The sequence below is a fragment of the Neoarius graeffei genome, chromosome 7, assembly GCF_027579695.1.
Source record: "Neoarius graeffei isolate fNeoGra1 chromosome 7, fNeoGra1.pri, whole genome shotgun sequence".
NCBI lineage: Eukaryota > Metazoa > Chordata > Actinopteri > Siluriformes > Ariidae > Neoarius > Neoarius graeffei.
Window position 1 is genome coordinate 9,148,575 of NC_083575.1, and position 11,979 is coordinate 9,160,553.

The window sequence follows — 11,979 nt, forward strand, 5'->3', positions numbered from 1 at the left end:
ATACAGTCGACAACAAGGCTGCCATGGGAAAACTGTGAACAGGAGACAGAAAGATCATGCCCAAGACTCATAACCCGATACTGAACATGTTGCTTGACAATCTAAGATCTGAACGTCACTGTTTATTCTCAAGGTCAATCCAGAATGTCCTCCAAGATGAGTTCTTTATCAGGTCAAGGCACGGTCATTTGGAATATAATCTTCAATTATGGGCTCAGGAAAGAAAAAGTGCACAAGTTCGGAGGACGCCTATTGAATCTACCTGAATTCCGACTGAACAGGATCTCCAGCTGATAAGAGGCCACAATAAAGCCAGATGGTATTACATGTTGACAATAGTAAAGCCCGAAGCTCACAGCTGTCTAATAAAAAATATCAATCTCACACCATCCACTGTGATAAGGAGGTCATCATGATATTCTGATATGGACATAATTACAATGCTGAAGGGGGAAAATGGTGAAAAGATGTGAATTAAATTTTTGAAAAAAAAAATCATCCATCCATCCATTATCCATAACCGCTTATCCTGTGCAGGGTCATGGACAAGCTGGAGCCTATCCCAGCTGACTATGGGTGAGAGGCGGGGTACACCCTGAATAAGTCACCAGATCATCGCAGGGCTGACACAGAGACAAACAACCATTCACACTCACACCTACGGTCAATTTAGAGTCACCAGTTAACCTAACCTGCATGTCTTTGGACTGTGGGGGAAACCGGAGCACCCGGAGGAAACCCACACAGACACGGGGAGAACATGCAAACTCCGCACAGAAAGGCCCTCGCAGGCCACTGGGCTTGAACCCGGACCTTCTTGCTGTGAGGCGACAGTGCTAACCACTACACCACCGTGCCGCCCAAAAATAAATCAGTAAAACTGAATTCAAGTAAATAGAATGAATAAAGGTCAAAAATAAAATGAAAGTCAATGGATTTCACTGGAGGAGAAAAAAATCTCTTGGAATATTACATGACCATATTCTTGACAAACATCTCATCTCATCTCATTATCTCTAGCCGCTTTATCCTTCTACAGGGTCGCGGGCAAGCTGGAGCCTATCCCAGCTGACTACGGGCGAAAGGCGGGGTACACCCTGGACAAGTCGCCAGGTCATCACAGGGCTGACACATAGACACAGACAACCATTCACACTCACATTCACACCTACGCTCAATTTAGAGTCACCAGTTAACCTAACCTGCATGTCTTTGGACTGTGGGGGAAACCGGAGCACCCGGAGGAAACCCACGCGGACACAGGGAGAACATGCAAACTCCGCACAGAAAGGCCCTCGCCGGCCACTGGGCTTGAACCCAGGACCTTCTTGCTGTGAGGCGACAGTGCTAACCACGACACCACTGTGCCGCCCAAAAATAAATCAGTAAAACTGAATTCAAGTAAATAGAATGAATAAAGGTCAAAAATAAAATGAAAGTCAATGGATTTCACTGGAGGAGAAACAAATCTCTTGGAATATTACATGACCATATTCTTGACAAACATTTTATTTCGAGTTTTATACTACTGCATATTTTGAAAGTATGAAATTCCAAGAAAAAAATAATTTCATCTTTTTTCCAACTTATTTTTAATACTATTGAAATTCTTCATGTTCCTTCAAACGGAACATTCTGCCGTCCATAGACACTCGACATTTTTTTCTTAAACGACATCATAACTTGGGCTGAATTTTGCCAATAAATCAAAATGAATCTATTATTAAAATGTACAGTCTTCAACATGAAAATTACACAAGATTCATCACCGAGATATGGACCTGTATGATTTAATCAAGAACTGAATTACATAAACATTAAATATTTATTTCTCGTATTTAACTCCAGATTTATTTTGTTTCTTAGGTGACGGATTGGCAGTAAGATTTAATTTTTTTTGCACTCATTCAGAAATGGAGTGTACATGAGCAACAGCAATTGTAAATATATTTAAATATAATACATTTAGAGCAGGGGCGGCACGGTGGTGTACCCCGCCTTTTGCCCGTAGTCAGCTGGGATAGGCTCCAGCTTGCCTGTGACCCTGTAGAAGGATAAAGCGGCTAGAGATAATGAGATGAGATGAGACATTTAGAGCAGGTGGCACGGTGGTGTAGTGGTTAGCGCTGTCGCCTCACAGCAAGAAGGTCCGGGTTCAAGCCCCGGGGCCGGCGAGGGCCTTTCTGTGCAGAGTTTGCTTGTTCTCCCCGTGTCCGCGTGGGTTTCCTCCGGGTGCTCCGGTTTCCCCCACAGTCCAAAGACATGCAGGTTAGGTTAACTGGTGACTCTAAATTGACCGTAGGTGTGAATGTGAGTGTGAATGGTTGTCTGTGTCTATGTGTCAGCCCTGTGATGACCTGGCGACTTGTCCAGGGTGTACCCCGCCTTTCGCCCGTAGTCAGCTGGGATAGGCTCCAGCTTGCCTGCGACCCTGTAGAAGGATAAAGCGGCTAGAGATAATGAGATGAGATGCGACATTTAGAGCAGAACTTTATTTGATTTGATGCAATTAAATAAAACATAAAAAATTAAACCCTATATATTTGATTTTCAAAGAGAAGAAAACTGGTATAAAGCAGGATTTTCTTCACCAAAATGGAAATTTATGAGGTAGTGCTTTCTTTAGTGACTTTCAAAATAGATATAAAAAAACCCTGCAATAACAGTAATTGACCTTTAAAACATATGTTAAAAAATCCCATTCTCATTATCTCTAGCCGCTTTATCCTGTTCTACAGGGTCGCAGGCAAGCTGGAGCCTATCCCAGCTGACTACAGGCGAAAGGCGGGGTACACCCTGGACAAGTCGCCAGGTCATCACAGGGCTGACACATAGACACAGACAACCATTCACACTCACATTCACACCTACGCTCAATTTAGAGTCACCAGTTAACCTAACCTGCATGTCTTTGGACTGTGGGGGAAACCGGAGCACCCGGAGGAAACCCACGCGGACACGGGGAGAACATGCAAACTCCGCACAGAAAGGCCCTCGCCAGCCACGGGGCTCGAACTCAGGACCTTCTTGCTGTGAGGCGACTGTGCTAACCACTACACCACCGTGCCGCCCCTGTTAAAAAATATAATAATAATAATTTCAAAATGCCCTTAATTTGTCCAATTCTGGTCTGGGTAAAATACAAGAAATGAGAAAAAAATATGGAAAATATACTATTAAAATTTCATATTAAGAACCAGGTTCTCTTGCCCATGACCATTTGTTTATTGGCATTAACGAGAAGCATAACAGCGCTTCAGTAGCCAAGGTTTGTGAGGGCATGGAGGCAATACGAGAGCTTGATTTTAAAGCCATTTTGCAAGTCTATTCCTCTGTCCTGCAAGGAATGTGGGAGAAGATAAGCATGTGGATGTGCTGTGCAGACTGCAGTCCTGTCTCTGATAAACAGCTAAAATTGGCCAAGCATGAACATGCTCTGTTCTGAAAAGATGAAGACTGGGTAAATAAAAATTAAAAAAAAAGGGGAGAGGTATATTTGGAATGAGTAAAGGCCTCTGCATGCTCGTGCGACAAAGCTTTCGCAGATAGCTTTTCGCAGACAGTTGTAATTTATTGTTGAGCGGGGATAATAGGCGTGCGCGATGTTATTCACCGGCACAACGCAAGGGGGCGCGAAGTCGCTAGGATTAGTTGGTGGGTGTGGTTAGTGGAGTGTTTATCCTCCAGTTACTTATAATGACTAGAACTTTTTTTTTTTATAATGACTAGAACTGGAGTCGTATAGATGTACGTACTTCCTCAATCAACCGCTCTTCATGCTGCTCCATCTTCGCTCGTGTTTTTAAAAATGCCGGTCGTGAAAACAAACCAAACCGGGAAAGTAGGGTAGCGGAAGTGCGTGTACAGCGGATGTAGAGTGGACCAATCAGAGCCCTCTTGTCTGCGGCGCTGTCTGCGAGGCTTCTGCGGTGGTCACAATTTTTGGGAGGTGCGCGCAGAGCGTCTGCGAAGGTGGGGGGGCTACGCAGACACTGTCTGCGATGCTATCTGCGAGGACTGCGTTGTCAGCATAAATTGGCCTTTAGTGTGCTGGAATTTCCACTGAGCTGCCCCAGAAACATTTTTATGTAAACTGAATAATAAAGGAGGGAAAGATCACATGCAGCCATAACGGCTGGAGATACCAATTGGGAGCCGGGGGTGGTGCGAGTGCAAGTTTTATTCAGGCATTTCTACAAATCCATCTGGCAAACAATTCCTCAGGAGGATCCATTCTCATCGTCACAAAAACAAGCTAACAAACTTGGAAAGGAGACATGTTTGAGACATGTGAGCTCAAGAAACAAGGTCAAAGCAACCAGGCCCATAGTGTGAGCACTAGAGCACAGAAATATGTTTTTGGAATCCGATGTAGCGTAGCTCAGCTGTTTAAGCCAGTTTCAGCTCCAGTAGTTCTTTCATTGCAGGTCATGACTTTGTGTCAAACACGTCAGGTTCCATCCCAGGGATTCATCATTTATTTACAGCATGGAGCTTGAGCAAACAAACAGTGAAGAAGCAACAGTATCGCTCAGGCTCTGTTTATAAGAATGTATGTGGATCACATGTGAAAGTAACTCAGTCAACACAAAAGCACAAAAAAAAACCCACTCAGTTCAGGCAATTTAGTGTATAACATGACAGAATTCCTGTCAAACAGCTCAAAAATCATCTTAAGAGCTTCATATTGAACAGTCAAGAAAGTGAAATGTTGAAAAACACCATCATGGTCCACACTTCATTCGTTCATCTTCGGTAACAGATTCATCCTGGTCAAATGGAGTTGCTGCTTCAGTTTACGCTCGTGTTTGATCCAAAACTTTCAGTTCTCACACTCAGTGGTTTGTAGCACCAGAGTGGTGGATTCAGGAGCATGCATCGTATTCTGGGGCTTCAGTGAAACCAGGATGTCGTCAAACCACAGATGAGTCACCTGTCTGGCCAGTAGCCATGACAAACATACGCAAAATCTGCAATGAGCATGCAGATGTTGGCATTGTGACACTTTTTTTATTTTAAACCCATCCATTTAGAAGGTAGCACCAAAAAGGCTTCAATGAACACAAAACCGGTACAGGAAGACAGTCACTCTGAGCCTGCGCCAGTGAAGCATTATTTAGTAACACGCGAGTATGTGCCACGAAAGCATTTCCTCTTGTGATATTTCTTCCTGATGTTATCCCAGAGGTTTAATTTCTCCTAAGCACCCTAATCCGAGCCACCGATCATCGAGCTAAGCACTCCACCGCTGATTACGATTTTCTCATTTCCTCTCTCAGGAGAAGTTTGTTTTCCGACGCTCGATGTGGCATTGGTGTTAAAATGAAGGCAATTCACTTTGAATCAGCCTTCAGTGCCCGTCACCATTTCCTGCACTCTAGGCGCAATTATTTGTTTTCAAATAAACTTGTGCGTGAGTGGAATACAGGACCAGCACAAAGAAAAGACAGAAGACAGACAATCAGGCATCGCTAATCCCAAAGCTTTTTAGTCGTCCCACAATGCGAGCAAGAATTCCAATCAAACACCATGAGTGGATTCTAAACTGAGCCGCTGGTACAAGGAGACATGCTGTGCCAAAGCTTTGCCAGGTGGAAATGACAAGCCATGACTCCCAATTTCCAAGAAGAGGCTCTTTTTAATGGCGTCGCGGAAATCAGTGCTTTTCACTTGCTAATGTAGTCCGGGCTGCAGCTGCCAGCGTCAATGGACCCTTGTGCTTCTCAGTTCAATTGGGACAAAAAGGTCAAAGCCTTGATTGAAAACACACTCCAAATTGATATTCCACAAGGGTGTCGGCAAATGTGTGTAAGTTAACGTCGCGGTAAGCAAAGTGCTTGCTTGCCATTAGAACGCCAAGGAGAACTTTGAAATCAAAGATCAGTGAATTGTAAATGGGAAATGTTATGTAGTCACTGAATTCATCCATTCACATGCTTCCATCATTCCGGAAACTTGATCAGAGTATCTTCAAAAAGCCAAAGTGAGATGTTTTGGAAAATAAAGCTTTTCTTTGAACTTGAGCAGAACATACTTGTTCTGAAATATCTGCACTCCTACGGTATAACTTGGCAGTTTCCATAGATACCATGTCGGAGGACAGAAGCATCCTCGTCTCTAAGATAGGCTGTGAAAGTAATTAAACAGTTCGCACTGGACTCAATTGTTACCTCCCACATCCTCACTGCTGAATGAAGAGCCTTCTTCATCACGTCTGGTCATCTGATTCAAGCACATCCCCATGAGTCATGATAACGTGTTTGGAAATTGGACTTCTCCAATAGCATCATGTCCTCTCAAATCCTATTGGCATGTTAATCATGGCAGGGTCATCCGTGTAAGAGTCTTTTGAATTGTATGCAGACAACATCTTGCTCTTTACAAAATGGATCAACATGTACAGTGTACATGACTTAATATTTCAGCGAATCAAAAGATGCAAACTGTTTTCGGTGGACAGAGCAGCCTGCACAAAAATTTAGCCTTTAAATGCACAGCCTGGATCCTATCCCAAATTCAAGTGCTTAAACTGGAAGAAAGATTCATGCTCATTGGACAACAGAATTTCAATCTGCCATTTTGGGCCTCACCTGGACACATGGCTTCACTGCAAGTCAATGAGTACGTCACAGGTAGGATTTGAACAGAAGAGAAAAAAATATATGAGAGAGAGAGCGAGGGAGAGAGAGAGAGAGAGAGAGAGCGCTCTTTGCGTGTCCCATCCACCTGACCAGCTTCTCCACATCATGATTGGAAGACCTCTCAAAGGGGGCAGGACTTTGTAATCAACATGACAGCCATCATAAACTATTTAACAATTATTCACCAAAGGTTATTATTTCACCAATATTGGCTGAGCCTGGAGACAGAGAATTGTTTTACTATACAACCCCGATTCCAAAAAAGTTGGAACAAAGTACAAATTGTAAATAAAAACGGAATGCAATTATGCAGAAGTTTCAAAATTCCATATTTTATTCAGAATAGAACATAGATGACATATCAAATGTTTAAACTGAGAAAATGTATCATTTAAAGAGAAAAATTAGGTGATTTTAAATTTCATGACAACAACACATCTCAAAAAAGTTGGGACAAGGCCATGTTTACCACTGTGAGACATCCCCTTTTCTCTTTACAACAGTCTGTAAACGTCTGGGGACTGAGGAGACAAGTTGCTCAAGTTTAGGGATAGGAATGTTAACCCATTCTTGTCTAATGTAGGATTCTAGTTGCTCAACTGTCTTAGGTCTTTTTTGTCATATCTTCCGTTTTATGATGCGCCAAATGTTGTCTATGGGTGAAAGATCTGGACTGCAGGCTGGCCAGTTCAGTACCCGGACCCTTCTTCTACGCAGCCATGATGCTGTAATTGATGCAGTATGTGGTTTGGCATTGTCATGTTGGAAAATGCAAGGTCTTCCCTGAAAGAGACGTCGTCTGGATGGGAGCATACCTTGCTCTAGAACCTGAATATACCTTTCAGCATTGATGGTGTCTTTCCAGATGTGTAAGCTGCCCATGCCACACGCACTAATGCAACCCCATACCATCAGAGATGCAGGCTTCTGAACTGAGCGCTAATAACAACTTGGGTCGTCCTTCTCCTCTTTAGTCCGAATGATACGGCGTCCCTGATTTCCATAAAGAACTTCAAATTTTGATTCGTCTGACCACAGAACAGTTTTCCACTTTGCCACAGTCCATTTTAAATGAGCCTTGGCCCAGAGAAGACGTCTGCGCTTCTGGATGATGTTTAGATACGGCTTCTTCTTTGAACTATAGAGTTTTAGCTGGCAACGGCAGATGGCACGGTGAATTGTGTTCACAGATAATGTTCTCTGGAAATATTCTTGAGCCCATTTTGTGATTTCCAATACAGAAGCATGCCTGTATATGATGCAGTGCTGTCTAAGGGCCCGAAGATCATGGGCACCCAGTATGGTTTTCTGGCCTTGACCCTTACGCACAGAGATTCTTCCAGATTCTCTGGATCTTTTGATGATATTATGCACTGTAGATGATGATATGTTCAAACTCTTTGCAATTTTACACTGTCGAACTCCTTTCTGATATTGCTCCACTATTTGTCGGCACAGAATTAGGGGGATTGGTGATCCTCTTCCCATCTTTACTTCTGAGAGCCGCTGCCACTCCAAGATGCTCTTTTTATACCCAGTCATGTTAATGACCTATTGCCAATTGACCTAATGAGTTACAATTTGGTCCTCCAGCTGTTCCTTTTTTGTACCTTTAACTTTTCCAGCCTCTTATTGCCCCATCCCAACTTTGAGATGTGTTGCTGTCATGAAATTTCAAAATGTCTCACTTTTGACATTTAATATGTTGTCTGTGTTCTATTGTGAATACAATATCAGTTTTTGAGATTTGTAAATTATTGCATTCCATTTTTATTTACAATTTGTACTTTGTCCCAACTTTTTTGGAATCGGGGTTGTAGTAAACGACCTACTGTTGGTGTCTGATCAGGGCTGTCTCTCGCTGCTTGTGTTTCTTGACCTTAGTGCAGCATTTGATACCATTGATCATTCCATTCTTCTGGATAGACTAGAAAATATTGTGGGAGTTAAGGGAATGGCTCCTGGCTCAGCTCTTATTTAACTGATCGCTATCAGTATGTTGATGTAAATGGTGATTTTTCTAGACATACTGAAGTAAAGTTTGGTGTTCCACAAGGTTCTGTCTTGGGTCCACTGCTTTTTCCCTTTATATATATTACCTCTGGGTGATATTATTCGTAAGCATTGTATTAGTTTCCACTGTTATGCTGATGACGCACATTTGTATGTTTCTGCAAAACCTGATGAGAGACACCAGCCTAATAGAATTGAGGAATCAGTGAAGGACATTAGACACTGGATGCTTATTAACTTCCTTCTACTTAACTCTGACAAGACTGAAGTACTTGTACTAGGACCACATGCAGCTAGAAATTAGTTTTCTGATTACACAGTAACTCTGTATGGCCTTTCTGTTTCAAGTGCAGCGGTAAAAGACCTCAGAGTGATGATTGACCCCAGTCTTTCATTCAAAACTCACATTGATAACATTACCCAGATAGCTTTCTTTCCTCTCAGAAATATTGCTAAGATAAGAAATTTAATGTCACTACATGACGTGGAAAAACTAGTTCATGCTTTCGTTACCTCCAGGTTGGATTATTGTAATGCCTTACTGTCTGGATGTTCCAATAAGTGCATAAACAAGCTCCAGTTAGTTCAAAATGCAGCAGCAAGAGTCCTTACTAGAACTAGAAAATATGACCACATCACCCCTGTCTTATCCACACTGCGTTGGCTCCCAATCAAATTTCGTATTGATTATAAAGTACTACTATTGACCTTTAAAGCACTGAATGGTCTCGCACCACAGTACCTGAGTGAAATTCTGGTCCTCTATGGCCCGCCACGCCTACTTAGATCAAAAGGTGCAGGCTATCTGCTGGTACCTCGTATAGTGAAGATTACATCAGGGGACAGAGCCTTTTCTTACAAAGCCGCACAGTTATGGAACAGCCTTCCAAATAATGTTCGGGAATCAGACACAGTCTCAGCATTTAAGTCTAGGCTGAAAACATATATTTGTTTAGTCAAGCCTTTCATTAATGGTGCTAATTAACCAAAACACTCTGTCTGAGGACCCTCCAGATCTACACCTTTACCTCATAAAGGTAAAGGTGTAGATTCAAGTCAAGTCAAGTTTATTTGTATAGCGCTTTTAACAATAAACCTTGTCGCAAAGCAGCTTTACAGAATTTGAACGACTTAAAACATGAGCTAATTTTATCCCTAATCTATCCCCAATGAGCAAGCCTGTGGCGATGGTGGCAAGGAAAAACTCCTTCAGACGACATGAGGAAGAAACCTCGAGAGGAACCAGACTCAAAAGGAAACCCATCCTCATTTGGGCAACAACAGACAGCATGACTATAACATTAACAGTTTTAACATGAAGTCAGTTTCGTTGATGTTATAAACTCTTCATTGATGGAAACTTGAGTGCAAAACTGTTCATGACAACTGCAGTCCTAAAGTTAGCAAGTCAACTGTAGTCCTCAGCCATAAAAGCATTACTGTAAGAGTCCAGAGCGTCCTCCAGGTCTAACTTTCAACTGTCCTCATGGGGCCGTCCTCCACAGGAGCGATGTGATGAGACTCCAACCAGACACAGGGCACCAGGATGGATCAGGCAGGTCCGAGGGGCAGAAGAGGTCAGCATCTTGATCCCAGGACCGACATGTAACTCAGAGGGACAGATTTGGGGGGGAGGAGGGAGAGATCTGGAGGGTCCTCAGACATAGAGTGTTTTGGTAAACTGGGATGTATAGATGCTGTCAGTCCCCCATTCGCTTGCTCACTTGAGTTTGTTGATAGTGTAGTGCCTGGCTGCTTTATGTCCCAGGGCTCCCTCATGCCTGTGTTACCTTCTTGCTCTCCCCTTTTAGTTATGCAGTCATAGTTAGTTTTGCTGGAGTCCTTGCTTGTACTCAGTGCAATATGTATACTGTTCCTACTTATTCAGGTGACATTGGGCATACCTAACAACCTGTGTTTTCTCTCTCTTCTCTCCCCCATCTGTCCCTCTGAGTTACATGTTGGTCCTGGGATCAAGATGCTGACCTCTTCTGCCCCTCGGACCTGTCTGATCCATCGTGGTGCCCTGTGTCTGGTTGGAGTCTCATCGCATCGCTCCTGTGGAGGACGGCCCCATGAGGACAGTTGAAAGTTACACCTGGAGGACGCTCTGGACTCTTACAGTAATGCTTTTATGGCTGAGGACTACAGTTGACTTGCTAACTTTAGGACTGCAGTTGTCATGAACAGTTTTGCACCCAAGTTTCCATCAATGAAGAGTTATAACATCAACGAAACTGACTTCATGTTAAAACTGTTAATGTTATAGTCATGCTGTCTGTTGTTGCCCAAATGAGGATGGGCTCCCTTTTGAGTCTGGTTCCTCTCGAGGTTTCTTCCTCATGTCATCTGAGGGAGTTTTTCCTTGCCACCATCACCACAGGCTTGCTCATTGGGAATAGATTAGGGATAAAATTAGCTCATGTTTTTAGTCGTTCAAATTCTGTAAAGCTGCTTTGCGACAAGGTTTTTGTTAAAAGCGCTATACAAATAAACTTGACTTGACATAAATATGACCTAAAACATCATCAGCTTTTCACACAAGTCCTGAAAGTAGATAAAGAGAACCCAGTATAAGAAAAATATTATACTTGGTCATTTATTTATTGAGGAAAATGATCCAATATTACACATCTGTGAGTGGTAAAAGTATGTGAACCTTTTCTTTCAATATCTAGTGTGACCCCCTTGCGCAGCAATAATTGCAACTAAATGTTTCCAGTAACTGTTGATCAGTCCTGCACACCGGCTTGGAGGAATTTTAGCCCATTCCTCCATACAGAACAGCTTCAACTCTGGGATGTTGGTGGGTTTCCTCACATGAACTGCTTGCTTCAGGTCCTTCCACAACATTTCAATTGGATTAAGGTCAGGACTTTGACTTGGCCATTCCAAAACATTAACTTTATTCTTCTTTAACCATTCTTTGGTAGAACGATTGTGCGCTTACGGTAGGGTCGTTGTCTTGCTGCATGACCCACCTTCTCTTGAGATTCAGTTTATTGACAGATGTCCTAACATTTTCCTTTAGAATTAGCTGGTATAATTCAGAATTCATTGTTCCATCAATGATGGCAAGCCGTCCTGGCCCAGGTGCAGCACAACAGGCCCAAACCATGATACTACCACCACCATAGGTCGTATTTATGCAGAAATATAGAAAATTCTAAAGGGTTCACAAACTTTCAAGCATCACTGTATGTTTCTGAAATGTTGAGCGCAGTTTACAAATGATGTGATTTTCACCAGAACTGACTAAAAGTCTTTCTCAGAGTACGAGTGTATGAACCATCCATAAATGGTCTAGCATATTCTCAGTTTTGCT

General features: G+C 42.7%; 1 protein-coding gene across 1 annotated transcript in view; it reads right to left on the reverse strand.

The window, feature by feature from the left end:
* The window catches only part of LOC132889094 (pro-neuregulin-3, membrane-bound isoform), an 855,315-nt gene that overhangs the window by 701,106 nt on the left and 142,230 nt on the right, over positions 1-11,979 (reverse strand). The gene's annotated exons all lie outside the window — the stretch shown is intronic.